This window comes from Carassius auratus, unplaced genomic scaffold, assembly GCF_003368295.1.
Source record: "Carassius auratus strain Wakin unplaced genomic scaffold, ASM336829v1 scaf_tig00017182, whole genome shotgun sequence".
In the NCBI taxonomy this organism is placed as follows: Eukaryota; Metazoa; Chordata; class Actinopteri; order Cypriniformes; family Cyprinidae; genus Carassius; species Carassius auratus.
In genome coordinates this window covers 1,773-23,370 of record NW_020524750.1, presented here as the reverse complement: position 1 = coordinate 23,370, position 21,598 = coordinate 1,773, and the positions used below count along the sequence as shown (strand labels likewise).

Below are 21,598 nucleotides of genomic sequence, written 5' to 3'. Positions count from 1 at the left end.
GTATTTCTGTGGTATTTACAAGAAAACACTCTGGAAAAGCATCTGCTAAATCATTAAATGTAAATGTAAAACCATTTTAATAACAAGGTACTTGTCCTAAAAACATGGTAATACAATGGTACTATTTACAAGGGAAAATAATTTCAAAAACAGCCCTTACAGAAAAAAAGTCCAATAGTGTTACCATATTTTTGGGTTATTTTTACATGCCGCTATGGTAGTACTATGGTGTTATAGATTTAGCACAATCGTAATATCATGCATTTTTTAACAATACCATGACAGCACTACTAACATGTTTATTTAGCGCTAGTTTCTTCCCATGATATCAAAACGGCATGCCATGCCACATCTACCTGACTCTTAAATCCACACGAGCCCCTAAACACTTTCTCCTTCCGTGTCTAACATCAGTATCACATCGCTGGAAGCGGAGTCGCGCCCCCTGAGCCAAAGCTGCTTATGAGCTACCGGCTAAGTCCTTTTTCATGTCTTTAGCCCTCTTTCTCTCCCTCCCTCTGATTTATTCACCTTTACACACAAACAAATACGCTGTGTTGTCATCCTTCAAATGGGATCAAACTCTATGCATTTAGCGGCTTAAGCTAATCTGATTTCACTGTTGTTCTATCAGAAATGCAAGCGGTGATGCTAGCAAGCGCTGGAGCAGAGAAAGCCGATGCTAGCATGGCACAAGAACAAAGCTTGATAACTGGGCTAGCAGTAGAGCGCAACATTGTGTGAAATGTGAAAGCAAGCAAGTTTTTGAATTGCACAACAGGCCATACAAAGAGAATATTATCTGGTTTGCAAAATATGCCCTATCAAAGAGGTCAATTTTTTATGATTTTCTATAGTTAGCTCATTTTCGAGGCACAATCTATGGTATGTTTAAGTGTAAAGCATATAGTCTTAAATTAGCAGTCCTTTACATATATATATATATATATATATATATATATATATATATATATATATATATATATATATATATATATATATTTCATTTTAAATCTATTTAACAGAAGCATTCAAGTAAGAAATAGTACAGATACACATTCATGCATGTTCTTTTTAAGCAATATTTATTTTATTTACAACAAAACAGTAAATTAATATGTATGATGTTTGCCTATTTCCCTAAAAATAAATAAATGGATTATTTTATTTGTATGCATCGATGCAGAATAATTCACATCAATGCATCATGAAAATATGATGCATTTATCAGATGTTCAGTTTGTATTTATATATGGATAATGATTTTATTTATATATGGATAATAACATTGCTAAATAAATAAATGTAAAACCAGCTTATGAAGAAGCACTTGGTAACCCTTTCTAAGTCGATCTGGAAAGTGAAAACAACGTGACTGTGGTGCAATCCAAACACTGCTCTGTTTGTTAGAGCAACACTGATTCAACCAGCCTGTCGAAAGCAAAAAGCATCATGATTTATTCAAGATTAGTCAAAATGCAACTTATATAAAGAACATAAACAGGTTCCCTCTTGTGCAATAAAAACATCTCCTCTGATCCGCCCGGATCATCACGCCAGTGTTTATGTGGAGGCCTAATCTTAGGTGAGAGATAAATGAGTGTAATTGTGTGTTCCTCCACAGGCCTAATTTCCAGCTCAATCACCAGAGTGATTAATCACAGAGCCGGAGCACGCGTAAAGTTTTAATACACAAACCGTAGCATCCTCTGCATCTCTTGCGCACCTTACCCAATTTAGTCGACACAACACAATGGGGGACCCCCGGGGTGACAGACTACAAATCACGTAAACATGCTACAAGTTACCGTAAAGCTATTGCATAGCGGAAGCTACAGCAGGGGGCTTCCAAAGAGTCCTGCGTTTAATGAGGGAAATGTATTATGATAAGCCGTCACCGGATTGTATCACCTCAGTATTTGGGGGATGCAGACGCTTGCGATTTTTCACCTTAAATGCACTTCAGAAACAGCGGGTATCATGGCCCTTCGGTTTGAATTTTCCTGCTGAAAGATTAAATGTTTTCTGAGCTGTCATGCATTTTTTTACTGGACTCAAACAGCATTTCAGCATATACTGGTATTGTGTTGCACTCGGTCTTTGTTCGGTCCAGCGGATCGGACGGATGAAAAGCAGCTCCACAGCGTGACACTACATCACAGGACGTGTGGTGATTGTTAATGAGTGAATGCCACCCATATCGCTTTAGGTTTCCACTAAAGACCCTTTATCTCTGGCTCATCGAACAACTAAAACATGCTCTTCTGTGCCGCTCTTCGTTCAGGTACAATTTTACTTCTTTCTACTTTATGGACCTCAAAAAGTCATTGCTGGTGACTCTTCAAGTTCTAGTGCTTTTCAAGAACATTTTTGAGTATTTCCATACAATGTCAAAATGAAATGTGAAATCATCCAGCCTTTCTTTCTTAAAAAGTCCCAACATTTAAAGATAGAAATAAATAAATAGATTAAAATAACAGAGCTTGTGATATTTACATCTTCAATAATGCACTTTTTGTGCTGCACAAAAGAAAGTTTGTCATGTAGGTAAATAAAAGATGACTGAAGTTTCATTTCTGGGCTGAAAATGTATTCGTCCATTCCATGAGTAAACAAAAGAAGATCTTCAACAAAGCGCTTCACAGCACTGCAGCTGAGTTCTTGCCATCGCGCCGTTTTTTTTCGCGACTAGACTTTATAAATTGCCTTTGGGAGGAAATGTCAGACGGATCATTCTTTCCAATTGAAAAAGGTCCAAAGCAGGAACAAAGCAATAATGAAACTATTCTGACAAAAACGGGAAAGCGATTGGCTCGGTACTAAATCTGACACACACTGATTGTTCTGCTGGACTCCAGTGCTTCAGTCCGGGTTCAGAGGTCATGTGAGGTCACACCACTGTATCTCTCAGACCGTTCATTTCCAAATAAGAAGGAGAGATTGGTGAGTTGAGCCAAACTACATCAGCCCATCGGGATCAGACAAGATATTGAGCTTCAGAAAAACAAATCTTGTTAGGCGTTGTAATCCACCGTCAAACTGAATAACGGAGGCCACGCTAAGAGCGGCTGTCCCACAATGCAATTAGAATCTGACCACTTCATCACGACGCACACCTGATGTTCCCATGCACACCGTGACTGTTTTGCATTAGCAGCGAGCGCAGCAGTCTGAGACGAGCCCGGCTGATGTCAGATCACATATGCATTTCATAGAAATTACAACGTATCGCAGTTGCCAGCTTCATCGACACGACAAGCCATCGGGAACATCTAAGTCAGTGTCTTCTGACTGCAGATATCACAGTGATGATTTTTGTGTGAAACAACAGAGCGTGATTTCTGATTAGACTGATGCGACTGAGGCGTTATCTCACCTGGCCAGGTTTGGCGTCCTCGCAGATCGACGCCTCGTAAGGAGTGGCGAGTTCGGGAGGGTTGTCGTTCACGTCCAGGATGCGGATGCTCACCGCCGTCTGAGACGCCATGGACTGGTTATCTGAGAAGACACGGATGAAACCATCTCAAACAGACTCTGGAAGCTATCCGCAGCACTGAAAGCTAAAATATCACATTGTTTCATAAAATAAGGATGGATATGCATGGGTGGATATTTGACAGAAGACAAAATTCAATGCATTCAAGAAACAATTAACGTAAAAAAAAAAAAAAATAATCCTCATATCTTATGCATTATGACCGAGCGTGAGGCCAATAAGGAAGTGACTAAAACTGTAATTCATCGACTGGCCACTTGAGGCTGGCTGCAAAAGGGAGTCAGTCCCATAGACTCCCCATGTTAAAATGCCCAACTTTACAGCAGAAAAAAACATGTTTACAGCCTGGTTCAAAAAATGAGTTTGGTCTATATTCCTAATTTTGCCCTTCATGACAACTGTGAGGGGGATGAATTTTTTTATAACTCATCCGTTTAAATTATATTAAGCCTTAAAGTTCTGCATAATTAAGGGCGTGGCCACTTGAGTGACAGGTGGATTGCCGCTGCTTACATTGCTGTCGTGCTAGGTGGGCGTGGCTTCAGCAATCAGCTCCCGCCTTTTTGCCCATTTTCGATTATCCCGGAAGAGTCGCGCGATGACGCGCTGCCAAGATGGCGATGGCCCGCTCTGCACACTTTAGGCTTCAAAACCGCTCTTGAGGAGGCTATGGGTGACGTCACGGACACTACGTCCATGTTTTTTTACAGTCTATGATTATGACACTTGTTTACCCTCCAAACACACTGTGATCTGGTTACACTGACACACAGGCTACAACATGAACGTGGCATCAGTACATTCACAATGGAATCCCAATCACCGGAAACAATGTATCACAAATAGAATGTTACATTTGAAACAAAGAATTCTCAGAGTTTACACTGGCCACATCTGTGAGCGACAAACCCAAATGCTGTGATTTTGTCTCATTAGAGACAAGCACCGTGGCTGTATTGTGCATGTTTTACTAAAGCACACAAAGTTAATTTCATCATGCATGTTTGACACTGACCAGTACAACTCTCAAACATAAATGACTGCTGTTTAATTAAGACTTACTGTAAATGCCCTCAAAAATAAATAAAAAAAGATTGATTTAAGTAATGCATTACACAGTTTGTGTTTGAAAGCACTCCTAATGACTCTCTCCCAGCAGTGAATTCATCAGAAAGACAATTCTTCCGGAACATTTTTGAGGAAATTAACAATTAGCAGCACAACTTCCAAACGCAGACAAATAACTCTATAATCAGAAAAATGCAATGATGAGAGCTCACAGTTTGAGGTGGACATAATGACATAAAAACTGACATTCAATATTTGGCTGAAATATCATTTTGATCATGGTCTTATTAAGCAATAATAAAATGGAAATGTTACTGGCAAATGTGGTCATAATTTGTTTCATTTAATTTCATACAAGTAAAATTATCTAGTAATTAAAAATAGTCTCTGTGTTGGAGCGACTGATCGCTAGCTAATATCTGGGCTTCATTATTTGATTAGAAATGTCTTAATTTTCATAAGAGATGCATCTCAGCAGTGCAGCAGGCCACGGATTGGGCCACCATTATAACTGTAATGAGACATAATTACCTTTTTCTAATTAACACCACGTTGCTGTTACGCTTCTGTTTATTTACAGGGATGTACACTGCATGCATGTGATTCAGTATATGTAAATTAGTGCTGCCTAATTAAAATATGCAGTTTTATTGTCTTGTTTTTCAAATGTTTTATAAAACACAAACATTTCTAAACCCAGTAAATTGTTTGGAAAATTAAAGTCATCCCAAAATCAAAAGAAAGAAAATAATTTATTCTATAATTATAATATTATATATTATATGTAATCTATGTTAAAAACATAAAATAAAATAATAATAATAATAATTAATTAATTAAAGATAAAATAAAATAAAATAAAATAAAACATTTTGGCACAATTTACTGCTGAAAAAATAATAATTTCATGAATTTTGAAAGTAGAAAAGATTAAAAATGAATTATAAAATAAAGACACAAATAAACAAATAAATAAAATTGCAAATTATTAATCATGGAGGTGTTTACTCTATTGCCTGATATTTTTATGTTTAAATAATAATAATAAATTCAAGTATGTTTCCGCATTTTTAAACAAATCCAAGTTTTCAGCTGAAACTGAATGTTGAATTAATTTTTATCAGATATGAATTGCTGAAAAACAAATTAATTAACAATTTAAATGGCAAAATATTCATCTTGGTATTATTTACTATACTGCCTGGCACCTTTTTGATATATATATATATATATATATATATATATATATATATATATATTCACTTTACTATATTTTAGGATAGAATTGGACACGTTTTCATGAGATTCACTCAAATATCAAGAACAGAATATGAACACAAAGTGCTGATGAAGTGTAACATGCATAAGGAACAGATTTCAAGTATTTCATTCCCCTAAAGCTAGCAATACTTTCTCTGTGCTCATATAGAGCTCTATTTAACTAGCGATGTGCGTCTGTGATATGAAGAGAAGGGATTTGAGCAGATTACAGGATGCAGGGCTTCTGTTAGCGGCCCGGCAGATGTTGGACGGCCACATATCTTCATGACATATTACCAGTCAGGCACTATATTAGAAAAGCTGCTCCTCCATTCTGTTTGAAAGCATGTTGCAGAGCTTGACACGGAAATGAAGTCTTACGGGGTTTGGCAGTACGTTAAATCAAGGACAGGAAATGCTATCTCAACGATCCTTGTCTCAAACATGGAGATAACATGGCAATAAAAACTGAGTGTTAGCAATGCCAAATCACAAATGGCAACACAACAATAGATTTTTAATAGCAGATAAAGATGCACAATACAATACAATAGCCTTTGTTTGCTGATTAATTGCAGTGTCAACTTAAACTGAATACTTTGCATCCCAAAAAAAAAAAAAAAAAAACTTTTTTTACTTTAATTGTGATGATTTAATAAAAAGCTAAATGACAAATAAAGTAAAAATATAATATAATATAATATAATATAATATAATATAATATAATATAATATAATATAATATAATATAATATAATATAATATAATATAATATGCAAAGCATTAAATTACTATATTGCCACAAATTGTGCTGATTAAAAATAAATAATTAAATAAACATACAAAAAAATACAAATTAATTATTACATTCATTTAAAACAATTCCTTGTTAATGTGGAGTCATTGCATATACAGCATGTCTAAAAGAAGAAAAATAAACCCCTGAATGCATCCCCTTAGTCTTTCAAAATAACCTGTTATACTGCATATAATATTGAGAAATTAAAGTTAAAAATGGCATTGTGTGCACGTTGTGAAAAAACATATTTCAATAAAGTCTAAACAATCTTGTATGATTCATATCCAGTCAAATGTTTGTCTCATAAAAACAGAAGAAAACAGAAGAAAAGAAAGTTCAGATTGCCGTTGGTGTATTTCTGACTCATAAGAGCTCCAGCGGGAATTACGCACAGCAGACGAAACCTTGATGTCTAACTGACACAGACTGCAGACCTATGGTCTAAATATTAAATTAGACTTGTTTTAGCAGCTCTCCCGGTTGCACTGACCGTGTCTAATGATCTTCAAATGTTGTGCAAATTGACAAAACAATATCTCTGTCCTCAACCCACGTCTGAAGACATCAGAGACGTCCAAGAGCAACAATCTGGCATGAAAGCAATAAGTTCATTTTTAGACTGGACGAGCTCGACTCTCGATTTAAAATAGTGTATAAAGGACTAAATTTAACTTTGATAGTAAAAGCACTGCTGCTTTATTTTCCCTGCGTCACAGCCTCTCGGACAAACGATGTCAGATGCAATAAATGTCTGTGAACTCGGGTCATTGCTGAAGATGAAATGTGTGAATCATGTTGCTGAACTTCATCTGTCTCCTTCGAGAATAAAACAACCCTGGCCAGTTCAGTCCGTTTCTTTCCTTATGAGCATGCATGGAAACTGAATGCACTGTATTTTAAAAATAGAAAAGCTACTACATGTCATGTTAAAATCTGAGACTTGTTTTTAAAAAAAAGCAAGCAAATCAAATTACAACGAGTTAATTAATGAATGCATGTTATTTGAAATATAATTGCAAGTAAGCAAGATAAATCATGTCTGATGAAGTTTAATAATCATAAAAACGCCATTATTTTCTTAAAATGTCCATTAAAGAGTTTCTTACTCTAATCATTCTTAATAAAATCAATTATTTGAGAAGCAGACTTGCAAGAGACGTTAAGATGTGTTTTTGGATAATTTATCTGGAATTAAGTTAATTTTTAGAACTCTGATGTCACAAAGTTAGAAAAACAGCATTATATATGTTTATTATTATTATATACGTTATTATTAATATAAATTATGAGTTTGTTCTTAGTAACATGTTTTCAACAAAATTGCATGAGATATTGAAACTATAGAGAATATGTCTTGAATTAAGATAATTTTCTAACTATAATATTTTAAAGTTGGAAAAACTGGATGGATGGATGGATAGTATTATTATTACTATAAATAAATAATTAATAAAAATAGTTCTTACTAATATAATTGCAATAAAAAAAGATAAAACATGTCTGACGAACTAACATAATTAAAAAAGTCAACCTTTTTTAAATAGTTTTGATTAAAAATAACATAAACATTCTTAAAATTAAAATCTAAGATTTGTTTTCAGAGAATATATCTTGAATTAATCACCCGGGCTGAAGTCATCGAGGTAGTTAAAAAGCTCCTCGGTGGCAAGGCACCGGGGGTGGACGAGATCCGCCCCGAGTACCTCAAGTCTCTGGATGTTGTGGGGCTGTCTTGGCTGGCACGCCTCTGCAACATCGCATAGCGGTTGGGGACAGTACCTCTGGACTGGCAGACCGGGGTGGTGGTCCCTCTTTTCAAGAAGGGGGACCGGAGAGTGTGTTCCAACTATAGGGGGATCACACTTCTCAGCCTCCCTGGAAAAGTCTATGCCAGGGTACTGGAGAGGAGAATTCGGCCGATAGTGGAACCTCGGATCCAGGAGGAACAGTGTGGTTTTCGTCCCGGTCGTGGAACACTGGACCAGCTCTATACCCTTTCCAGGGTGCTGGAGGGTTCATGGGAGTTTGCCCAACCAGTCCACATGTGTTTTGTGGACTTGGAGAAGGCATTCGACCGTGTTCCTCGCGACATCCTGTGGAGGGTGCTCCGGGAGTATGGGGTCGGCGGCTCCCTACTTAGGGCGGTTCGGTCCCTGTACGACCGGAGCAAGAGCTTGGTTCGCATTGCCGGCAGTAAGTCAGACCTGTTCCCGGTGCATGTTGGACTCCGGCAGGGCTGCCCTTTGTCACCGGTTCTGTTCATAATTTTTATGGACAGAATTTCTAGGCGCAGCCAAGGGCCGGAGAGTGTCCGGTTTGGGGACCATACGATTTCGTCGCTGCTTTTTGCGGATGATGTTGTCGTGTTGGCATCCTCAGACCAGGACCTTCAGTGTGCATTGGGACGGTTTGCAGCCGAGTGTGAATCGGCTGGGATGAGAATCAGCACCTCCAAGTCCGAGGCCATGGTTCTCAGTCGGAAAAGGGTGGATTGCCCACTTCAGGTTGGTGGAGAGTTCCTGCCTCAAGTGGAGGAGTTCAGGTATCTTGGAGTCTTGTTCACGAGTGAGGGAAGGATGGAACGTGAGATTGACAGACGGATCGGTGCAGCTTCTGCAGTAATGCGGTCGCTGTACCGGTCTGTCGTGGTGAAGAAGGAGCTGAGCTGTAAGGCAAAGCTCTCGATTTACCGGTCAATCTACGTTCCTACTCTCACCTATGGTCATGAGCTGTGGGTCATGACCGAAAGGACAAGATCCCGGATACAGGCGGCCGAAATGAGCTTTCTCCGTCGGGTGGCTGGGCGCTCCCTTAGAGATAGGGTGAGAAGCTCGGTCACTCGGGAGGAGCTCAGAGTAGAGCCGTTGCTCCTCCACATCGAGAGAAGCCAGCTGAGGTGGCTCGGGCATCTATTTCGGATGCCTCCTGGACGCCTTCCCAGGGAGGTGTTCCAGGCACATCTCACCGGGAGGAGGCCCCGGGGAAGACCTAGGACACGCTGGAGGGACTATGTCTCCCGGCTGGCCTGGGAACGCCTCGGGGTCCCCCCGGAAGAGCTGGAGGAAGTGGCTAGGGAGAGGGAAGTCTGGGCGTCTCTGCTTAGACTGTTGCCCCCGCGACCCGGCCCCGGATAAGCGGAAGATGATGGATGGATGGATGGATGGATATCTTGAATTAAGTTGATTTGTCTAACTTTAATATTATGAGGTTAGAGAAAAAGTATTAATAATTACAGTCTCTTATAGTTATATTATTTATAAAAGTAAATAGTTGATTCAATTAAATTATTTTAGTAATATACAGTAATTACAAGTAAACAAGCTTAATCATGTCTGGTGATGAACTACCATAACAACAATTAAGTGTTGCATTAAAAAGCATATAAAATCCTTAAAATAAATACATAAAATAAAAAATAACAAAATTAAAAATGTATATTTATTTTTCAAGGTCATTTTTCCTTGTTTCAATCATAAATCTATCAAAATCTGTATTTATGATTTAAACCATGCTTAACGTGCCATTGTATTATGTCGTTTTAAAGGTTCCTAATATTGTTTTGGGTTTACATGTACACAAGGTCAAACAATTCTTTTGTTTTCTCAAAGCATGCATTTAATATCATCTCATTTTCCAGCGATTCTCAAACGATTGGTTCAGAGAAGTTCTTAGATTCAGTCTCTCTAAGCCCCTCCTTCCCGTGAGCCTACTCTGCTCTGATTGGTCAGACGGCTCAGTCTGTTGTGATTGGTCTACCATGTCAGAAACAATAAATCCATTGCCATAGTTCCATATTTTGAATGCTCCATAGGAAGTTGTAACATTTATTATTAATTACACTAACAGGTTATGATTCAGTGGAGCAGCTGGTCCAAATGAACCAGGTACTGATTCATCTCTCAAGAGCAAGTGGTTTTTTAGAGAGAGAAAATATCTTTATTTATCATGCACTTCCGGCTTCACATACAGCTACATTACAAGATGCATGAAAAACTACTGCGGTGTTGATCGCTGTACTTTGGCATTTTCATTAAAAATGTATTTCAAATCTGTATTTCTAATGGCTGGAAAGGGCATATTTAAGAGCAGGAGCCTTGAAACTTGAAATAAAGTCCAGAGAGAGCACAGTGCAGTTATTTTTCACTCTCCACACCAAATGTCCTTTCTGTCGAGATAAAGACACAACTGTGTTCATAGTATCTCTTTACCCTAAGGGCAAGACATGATGGTTTTTCCTCTATTTATCACCTGAAAAAGACGAAGTGAGTAAGCGACAGAGAGAGAGAGAGAGAGAGAGAGAGTTTGTCTGCAGTTTGATATCATACAGCCTATCAAACGCACAGAAATTATATGTCACTCTTCTTCAGCAGATTGGATTCTGTGGCGAGCCGACGGCCTGCCAGACTTTCTGACAGTAAAACTCCAGTCTGGAAGCATCGTGCCAAGACTTCGGAAAGAAACGGACCTGATAACACCTTCTGGACAGCAAAGAAAACTTCATCTCCTCAAGTCGACTTCTAGCGCTGGAGCGCGGTGCACGTGCGGCAGTGTTTGCCAAGCCTGATTCAGAAGGACTAAATCGACAGCCTTGAAAAGATTGAAATTGTATTTATCACCAGCCAAGTGAGGCATACTGAACTGCATTTATGTGCATGACCAGATTTCCCAGATTTTGTCTAAAATATCATATTTACTAATATGGTGCACGAAACGCTCGCCGCACATCGATCTGCAAACGTAACTCTTCGATGAACACTCATTACATTCTTGAGTGGAGTGTGAAATTTTTAAAATACGAATGTACGAGGGAATTATGAAAAGCGTTTCCAAACTGGCCACTCGATGCCTCATTGCCCAGATCCCATGTGTTTTGCAGTGAACAAGCACAAGCACGGGCTGAAATTTGCTGGGAATTTTGATTAAGCCATTGACTTTGCTAAAGCTGCTACTTCTTTTTCTGCAAAAAGGAGTTTATCTTGCAGCAAAACCCTGGTATTTGTGTTGAGATTGAGATTGAAGTGCTTTCTCTCACTTTAATACTTAAATACTGGATTTGAAATCGAGACAAATGTGACGTAATGACTTCTCCTTGACATGACCCGATCTCAAACAACAGCGAAAATAGCATTTATTTGACAAAAATTCTTAAAATACTTAAGTATAACAAACTTCAGAAGTGGGAAGTAGGAAGAATCTGATAAGCAGCATTTGTAGCATGCTATATTGCTACATTGTGATTCATTTATACTATACATTATATTATTTATATTCCATATGTTTTATACAGAAAGTCATTAGACGGCAAAAAAAGACATTTTAAATCTATGTTATGACTGTTCTGTTAAATGCACCTGAGAAAACATGATTCAGTTATTTAAAAATGCATTTAATGACTCCTTTAATGTTCAGAAAAGATTCACAGGTCGCATCACTAGATGAGAAAAAGTGTGAATGTTGTTACATTATATTAAGTGTCTGAATATGCGCTCAAATTTAATCTTTGCGTCATTCTTTACAGTAAATGACCCTTGCTTAGGTTTTGTTTTCTAATTCAAGTACATCTAGACTTTTTTTGTGTTTTTTTTTTTTTGGGGGGGGGGGGGGGGTTCTTAACCCTCATGCTTGAGAATTTTCTTTTTCCCAAAAATGCTAGTTAGTAGCATTGAACTAAAACATACTAATTTTGATCACACAGGGCATAACCACTTCCCCTCAAAACTGGATCATTTCTGTACAGTTTTTTTTTTTTTTTTTTTTTTCACCTTGTTATATTTGTTACCAGTCAAAAAGGACTTGAGAAAAACGACAACAACAACAAAAATGTAATTGTATACCTTACTATTACCATTTTACAATTCTTGATTTTAGGTCTCACTGTTCTTAGCTTATGTATCTCAGTTTGGAGTGACAATTGCAAAATAAATAAATACAGTAAATGCACAAACAATGCTTTTTTCACTCAAAAATTAAGATGCATGAGCTCAGATAAACAAGGTCATGAAATACAAAACCTGTGCTTATTGATAGAAAACAAGTTGATAAAAAGATTGAATCCAATATTTGTTTATAAAATAGCATGATGAAAGATTTACAAGCAAATTAATTTTTTTAAAGGACTTACTGCACAACACAAGGGTTAAAGCTGATTTCTGTGTCAATCTGTCATGCAAAAACAATGTAAGTCACTGTGTTTATTTGTTATGTAGTGCTTAATATAAACACAATAACTGCTTTAGCTTTATTATCTTAGCATATAACACTTCAGCAAACACTGTATTAATCTGAAAAGCATTGGCCCCTTGACTGAAGCTCACTTGCGATTGATGGAGTGAAGTAATCAGGGTTTGTACCTGCTTCCACCACAGTAACTGTGATGTTGTGCCAGCCGGCAGTTTCCCGGTCCAGGATCTTTCCCAGAGTGATGGCACCTGTTACAGCATCGATGTTAAAGATCTGCTCCTGGTCTGTGCTCCGCTCTATAGAGAACCTGGGAATGAGGCACAAAGAAGGGTTTATTTATGTCATCCACTCGAAAACTGTCATTTTTCTTTTTAATATCCTTTCCCGTAGAAGAAAGTGGAGTGGGGGTGCCAAGCACTTAAAAGGACATGAACAGACCGAGATTGAACCTGAAAATCTAGACTTCCAACACAATACAAGGGTTATGAAAGTTAACTACAACTAAAACTGAAACCATAAAACTAAATCCATTTTGTTTCTTTAATGGATGGATGGATGGATGGATGGATTTAGATGATGGATGGATGGATGGATGGATGGATTTAGTGGATAGATGGATGGATGGAAGGATGGATGGATTTAGTGGATGGGTGGATGGATGGATGGATTTAGTGGATGGGTGGATGGATGGATGGATGGATTTAGTGGATGGGTGGATGGATGGATTTAGTGGATAGATGGATGGATGGATGGATGGATGGATTTAGTGGATGGATGGATGGATTTAGTGGATGGGTGGATGGATGGATTTAGTGGATGGGTGGATGGATGGATTTAGTGGATGGATGGATGGATTTAGTGGATGGATGGATGGATTTAGTGGATGGGTGGATGGATGGATTTAGTGGATGGGTGGATGGATGGATTTAGTGGATGGATGGATGGATGGATTTAGTGGATGGATGGATGGATTTAGTGGATGGATGGATTTAGTGGATGGGTGGATGGATGGATTTAGTGGATGGGTGGGTGGATGGATGGATTTAGTGGATGGGTGGATGGATGGATTTAGTGGATGGGTGGATTTAGTGGATGGATTTAGTTGATGGATGGATGGATGGATGGATAGATAGATAGATAGATAGATAGATAGATAGATAGATAGATAGATAGATAGATAGATAGATAGATAGATAGATAGATAGATAGATAGATAGATAGATAGATAGATAGATAGATAGATCAAATTTGATCCAAGATAAAAATGACCTGAGTTTATGATCATCATAATTTAAAAGATGACACTCATTGTGTCCAGTTCTAGTCAAGATTTGTGAGGACACAATAGAGTCAGTACTTCAATAGCCCTCTTGAAACAAATGATGAATATTTCACACAGTGCTTTGATAAACCACAATATATTTACATCCCATGTGGAATAAAAACAGCACAGAGCAAGATGAGACGACAAAGAGATGAGGATTTTGTAATTTTCCCCTCTGACTCGCTGTACTCTCCTCATTTTTTTAAGACCCTTGAGGGTTTAATGTCAGCTTCTGCGGTTTTAGACTTTATATGGAATACAAATTCATATGAATTAATTCACTTCTTATTTTACCTTGTGCTTATTACTCTGTGCCAATAGGTTGAGGCGGCACTTTGGAAAAAGTTAAACTGCCCAAAGGGAGACGGAAGAAAAGAAGCTATTACAGTCGAGCTGGAGAAGATCCTGAATTTAGGCCGTGGAAAAGATTTTTCAACTACATTATTCTTATTGGCTTTTAATTGTCATGGAAGCACAAGTCCAGAGTGTGTTGATTTAAAAAAAGGCCTTGAGTTGTTCAGCTTCTGCATGTATTAATCTACGGCTGTGTTCAAAAACATTCTTCATATACGAATCAAAAAAACAAATGCTTAAACTGAAACAAAAACTATTACCCGCATGGGTATCTGATGCATGCTTATCTGGTTACCCATTTGCTGCAGAGCATCCACTGATGAGCCATTGACACAATAATAATAATAATAATAATAATAATTATAATAATAATTATAATAATAATAATAATAGTACATTTTATTTATATTACCAAAAGCGCTACAACAAGTACAGAACAAAAGTAAATACATTTATTAAAAAAAAAAAAAAAAAAAAAAAAAAAAAGATTAATAAAACAAAAATAATAATGCAACAAGAGGTAGAATACAATATACATTCAGTGTCACCAATCAAGACACAAACACCAACTTAAAAAGGTGTTGTTGTTTTTTAAACAAGAAGGGTGTTTAAGGAGGAAAGAGTTGGGCGGAGCGGAGAGATCGAGAGGGCATATATAGCGTAATTAAATCACATGTATATGATGGTGCAGTTCCATGTACAGCTTTATATGTTAAAATAAGAGTTTTAAAAGCCAATGTACTGTAGTTCCTAAGCACCCCAGAGATATGCTGACGAGAAGGAGTATGTGTAAGGACACGTGCAGCTGAGTTCTGTATGTGTTGCAGTCGCTTAATAGACTTTGCAGGTAGGCCAAGATAAAGGGCATTACAATAATCAACCCTAGACGTAACGAGTGCATGGACAAGCCTTTCTGCATCAGGTAATGAAAGAATAGGCCTAATCCTGGCAATATTCCTTATATGGAAAAACACTAAATTTTGAAATGCTCTTGATATGTGCTTCAAGTGTCAAATGACAATCAGAAATACTGCAGACAGTATGAAAGGGTTGCTGATATACCTGTGATATTAGTTTTTGCACTAATATAAATCTGAGTATCATCAGCATAGAAGTGGAACCCCAAACCATACTTTCTAATAATCTGCCCTAAAGGAAACATGTAAATATTAAAAAGTATCGGGCCAAGAACAGACCCCTGAGGAACACCGTGACATACCTGTCCAACGTTACATTTATTGATTTCTAAAACGACAAACTGGGTACGATCAGTGAGGTAAGATTTAAACCACTCCAACAATGCTACATTTCTCCAAAATCTGATGAAGAAACACACTCATCTACTTATTGTATGTCCTGAGGGAGAGTACATTTTCAGAAAATATTCTGCAAATTTTCATTTTTCAGTGAACTATTCATTATTCAAGAACTATTCAAGTGAGCTTATGCTTAAAACAAGAAAAATCGGTAACACTTTAGAATAAGGTTCCATTAGTTAATGTTAGTTAATGTATTAATTAACATGAACAAACAATGAATAATACATTTATTACTGTATTTATTCATCTTCGTTAATGTTAGTTAATGAAAATACAGTTATTCATTGTTAGTTGATGGTAATTCACAGTGCATTAACTAATGTTAACAAGCACGACTTTTGATTTAAATAATGCATTAGTAAATGTTGAAATTAACATGAACTAAGACTTATAAATGCTGAAGAAGGATTGTTCTTGCTTAGTTCATGTTAACGAAAGTAGTTAACTAATATGAACTAATGGAACCTTATTCTAAAGTGTTACCGAAAAATCTAACCATGTGGTAAGAAAAATAAATTTAATTCAAAGGGAAAATTTGTTTTCTAAACCCATTGGCAGATATTAATTAATATTTTAAGCACAAAGTCTCTTAATGGATTTTTTTTTTTTTTTTTTTAAGTAAATGTATCTTGATTCAAGAATGCTTAGCTGTTTTACTGAGAACCAAAAATATTTTTGGCAAGTCATTTCTTGCAGTGTCTAATAAAAAAAATAGAGATTTAAAAGTAGCGCAGGTATCATTGTCTCTCTTGGAGCTAATAAAAAGCCACCGCCGAAGGAAAACATAAAAATTTTTCCTGTCCAAATAGCAGGAGTGTGTTTCTCCAGCAGGTATAGTGCTCTCCGAGGGCTTCATCTGCCTGCTGTCCCGCTGGTTTTGGGTGGTACGGGTGCAGGAGGGAGTGATGGGGCTCTGGGCAAAGCCCCTGTTTGCTAGCTGAGTCCAATGGAGATAATTAAAGTGGTACTGACTGGCATAGGCCCCATGCCATACACCGATGTGTGCCAGCCTACCAGCAGAGTTTTCTGCCACTGCGCTGTGCTGTGCTTTATAACACCTGGAGCACTTTGAGCGCAGCCTCATGCATTTTTAATGGAGGTAATTTGCAAAGGCTATGTGTATGTGTGAGAGAGAGACTATAGGGCCAGCCAAAGCCTTTTACTTCCCTTGTGCATTACCTTTGAGCTGTGGCAATGAGTAAATCATATTTCTGTGCGCTGATGGCTCTGGAGAATAAAAAGCTCTGACGAGGGTTCGCTACACAATTCAGATGCACAATGCAGACCACCTGCAGTACGTTCACTGACTGTCTGATTCATGTTATATACAAACATAGAAATTACTCTAAAAGACAATAGTTTAAATAACTATTTTATTTTATTTTATTAGCATTTTTTAATTCCAAGATTAACAGAACAAGGAGGTGTCTAGAAACAAATGATCAAAGATGATCAGTTAGTGTCATCAAAAATTAAAAAGCAGGTCTTAATTTGTGCTGGTAAAAAAGACGGATCCAGCATCTCCAGATTTGAATGAGACATATATTTTAGTGCAAATCTATATACATTTGTCACTGTAATCAATTTTTTTTTTTTTTTTTTATAAATAAGTGAAAAATAAAACACTAAATTTCTAAATCAACTTTAAAAATCAATTAACAAACAATCTGTGATAATAATAATAACAAAATTGTCCAGAGTCTGATGCATATATCTTGTGCATCTCTGTCACAGTTTGTAAGAGATCTCTGTAATTCTGTTCCCAATTTTTAGAAATGCTTCTCCATCTCAGATTATTACTGGAGTATAATATATTGCTGATAAACCTGGCCCTTGAAGGCATATAAAAACAAACTGTGCTCAATCACTTAACATGTCAGTCACGCTGTCTCTTCCCACATAAGCGTGCAGTTCCCGGCCAGAATGAGCCGCAGTGTGAACCAGACTTTATGGCTGAAGTCACAGTCCTGGACACACAAGACTACACAACAGCAGACAGAAAGTGTTTGCGACTGAGCAGACATTTGACATGCTTCCCAAAGCCTGGAGGTGAAGAAGCTTTTCTGGCCAGCATGCATGTGTTTGTAAAGAAAAGGATGGCAGGTTGATAACTATGTGTGCCAAGATGCCCATAGCGTAATGGGAAAAGCCTCCGGCCAGCACATTCCAAGAGCCACACTTTGTTACGCTTCCGTGACTCGATATATATCTCCAGTAATAGGCTCCTCAATGGAGGAAATTGATCCTTGTCTAAACTAAGAAGAAGTGGACTGTGGCCAGCGTGTGAAAACACACACACAAACACACACATAAACAAACTGTTTTGCCTTTTCACTTTATTTCATTGAGGCTCACAGTCACTGAAGTTGTGCATTGTGATAAAATAGCTGATAAAGCACCGTCGCTGCCAAGCGTAATGATGTATTTAAAATTCAAAGTCCCTGTAAGATCTATAGCTGCAGAGTTGTGCAACAAAGTTATGCCAATGCAACAATTTTTCTAGAAACGTCTGGGCATATTACTGCTAAATATTTCAGGCCTAAAGTTCTGTGTCCTTAACGTGATTTATACAAAAATCATTCAAGTGTGTTGATTTGCTGCTCAGGAAACGTTTTTCATTATTTTTGATGATGAAAGCAGTTGTGGTGCTCTACTATAACATTATAAACATCTTTACTGACAACTTTGATCAATTAAATGTGGCCTTGCTGAATTAAAGTATTTTGTTTCTTTTCTTTGAAAAAAAAAATAAAAATTATATATTATTATTATTATTATTATTATTTTATAAAAGAAAAATGATAAAAAAACATGCCAAAATTAGTAAAACTTACACTAAAATTTTAATTACAAATATAATATTTGCTATATTAATAATAGCTATACATTTTTTAAAGGATATAAATAATCCTAAGAAACAGTAATTCGTATTTCTTTTTCTTTCTTTCTTTCTTTCTTTCTTTCTTTCTTTCTTTCTTTCTTTCTTTCTTTCTTTCTTTCTTTCTTTATTTCCTTCTTTCATTCTTTCTCTTTTTCTTTCTTTCTTGCTTTCTTTCTTTCTTTCTTTTCTCTTTCTTTCTTTCATTTTCTTTCTTTCATTCTTTCTCTTTTTCTTTCTTTCCTTCTTTTCTTTCTTTCATTTTCTTTCTTTCTTTCTTTCTTTCTCTTTCGCTTTCTTTCCTTCTTTCCTTTCTTTCTCTTTCATTCTTTCTCTTTCTCTTTCTCTTTCTCTTTCTCTCTTTCTTTCTTTCTCTTTCTCTTTCATTCTTTCTCTTTCTCTTTCTCTTTTTCATTCTTTCATTTTCTTTCTTTCATTCTTTCTTTTTCTCTTTCTTTCTCTTTCTCTTTCTTTCTTTCTTTCTTTCTCTTTCTTTCTTTTTTTCTTTCTTTCCAAATAAAACAGAAAATATAATAATAAAAGCTATGCATTATATAAAAGTATATTATTACTAAAACTTGCAAAATAAATGAATAAATAAATTAAATTAGCTATACATTCTATAAAGGTATATGAATAATACCAAAATAACACTGATAAAAAAAAAAAAAAATACAAATAAAATACAAAATTTATAATAAATATAATGCTGGCAATATCTCTGTAAAATGTGAAACAAATGAAGGAATGCTCTTGCAGTTGCTAATATTATAAGCTACGTCTGTCATATCTTATTACATAGACGCAAACCACAAACATGCTGAAAACCTCTGACACAAACGGTAGCGTGAATATATATATATATATGAGAGTGTGTGTGTTTTTAGATACATCTGTATTCTTTATGGGCTATACTGTACCTGACAGGGACGTTCTCCACATCCGGGTCTCTGGCGGTCACAATCCCGACCAGCGTTCCCAGGCGAGCGTCTTCCTGAACCTCCATGATGATGCCTCTGGGAGGGATGAAGATGGGAGGCTCGTCCACGTCCGACACACTGACCCGCACGATGGTCTGGTCCCGGAAAGAGCCCAGATCCACGAAACGAGGGTCCGCATGTTTGTTCACAGCCTCGACGACCACATTATGTGTGCGTTTGTTCTCAAAGTCAAGAGGCTGAAATGAAAGAGATAATTGTCCAGCTTCAAAATGATGCTTCATGTGTCTTTGGATTGAGTAAGCGTTCAGAATAACTGCATAATCTGATGTTAAAAATCACTAGCTAACACCAAAATCCAGCATAAGGACATGTGTGACGACCAGGACGCCCTTCAGGCACAACTGAGAGGTGTCAACATCTACCTTTTTGATGGTGATGATGGCCTCCTGTGTGTCTCCATCAGTGGAGACTCTGAAACAGCTCTCCACCCTCCTCGTCTTTGATCAGGTAACTCATTATCCGTATTCTCACCCATGTCGCATTCTGTCGCGATCACCGCCGCCGATCGGCGTCCCGACGGCCCGCACCCTCCGAGACCGAAAAACTGATACATCTCTGAAAGAGGAAGAGAGGGACGCTACTTTCAGGATGGTTTCCATTCATGTTGACACACTGTGGTGAGAAATGAATGCATGCATATCAGGCCTGGGCAATACAGCTGGAGAAAAGATGACATTTAAATAATAAATAATAAATATATACTGTGACATATTCAGTTTCCTCGGTTTGTGTGCATTTGCTCTGAATGACTTAAAAAGGTTGCTTTTCTTCAATTAAATGTAAGAGAAAACTGCTGTAAAAGAAACAGAAGGGGGAAATACATTTTATTATTTGAATTTTATATGCACCAGTATAACAATGCATAGCAAAATAAATCTTTCAGCTCATCAAGGCTGCATTAATTTAATTAAAAATTTAAGTAAATGAAAGTGAAAATATAATTGCAATTTAATATAACTGTCTTCTATGTGAATATCTGTTAAAATATAATTTATTTCTGTGATGCACAGCTATATTTTCAGCATAATTACCTCCAGTCCTTAGTGTCACATGATATGATGATTTGCTGCTCTAGAAACATTTCTGATTATAATCAATGTTAAAATATCTATTTTATTTATTTATTAATTTTAATGGAAACTAATGCATTTTATTTTTCAAGATTATTTTATGAACATAAAGTTCAGAAGAACTGCGTTTATTTGAAATAGACATTTTGTTTTGTATCATTGTAAATATCTTTAATGTCACTTTTAACTAAATTTAATGTGACCTTTCGAATAAAAAACCTTACTGAAACCCAACATTATTGATGGTGTGCATAGATTATATAATCAAATTCATTTTAAAATATGCCAAAGCCACTAAACATTGGCTGAGCAATGACTCAAAATGAATCGTTTTGTTCAGTTTTGAAACTGATTGATTGAAATGAATGATTCACAGACACCTTCTGAAAACGTTTCTTAAAATAATTCTCAAATCAGGGCTGACTTCACCACCAGAGAAAGTACATATCATCTCTTAAACCTCAGAGGCTCATGCTACAATCCACCTCGAAAGATTTCGTCCATAAGAATCAATTTCTCTATGGAGAAAATGAATGGTCTGTTCATTTAATGTAAAGGCCGTTTAAACCACAATGTCAAACCTCCCTTCAATAAGCATCCTTTCCTTACACAATGTACAGGTCTCCATGTAATGTAGATGTATGTGTCATAACGGAGTATAACGATTTCAGCTCGGCCCACAAAAAAAAAAAAAAAAAAAAAAAAGCATCTTAATGAATTAGATGCTAAAGCAAAACTGGCATAAATGAGGCTTTTGTGGAAAATGATAGGGGAAGAAAGAGGAGAGAGTCATCGAAATACGGAGAAAAATAGACATCAGGGCCATGTGAGACAGTATTACAGCGAGTCT

The 21,598-nt window shown here is 36.8% G+C and overlaps 1 pseudogene; it reads right to left on the bottom strand.

Moving 5' to 3' along the window:
* LOC113075563 (cadherin-22-like) overlaps positions 1-20,281 on the bottom strand; it is a 45,647-nt pseudogene extending 25,366 nt beyond the window's left edge.
* Between the last annotated feature and the right edge of the window lie 1,317 nt (positions 20,282-21,598).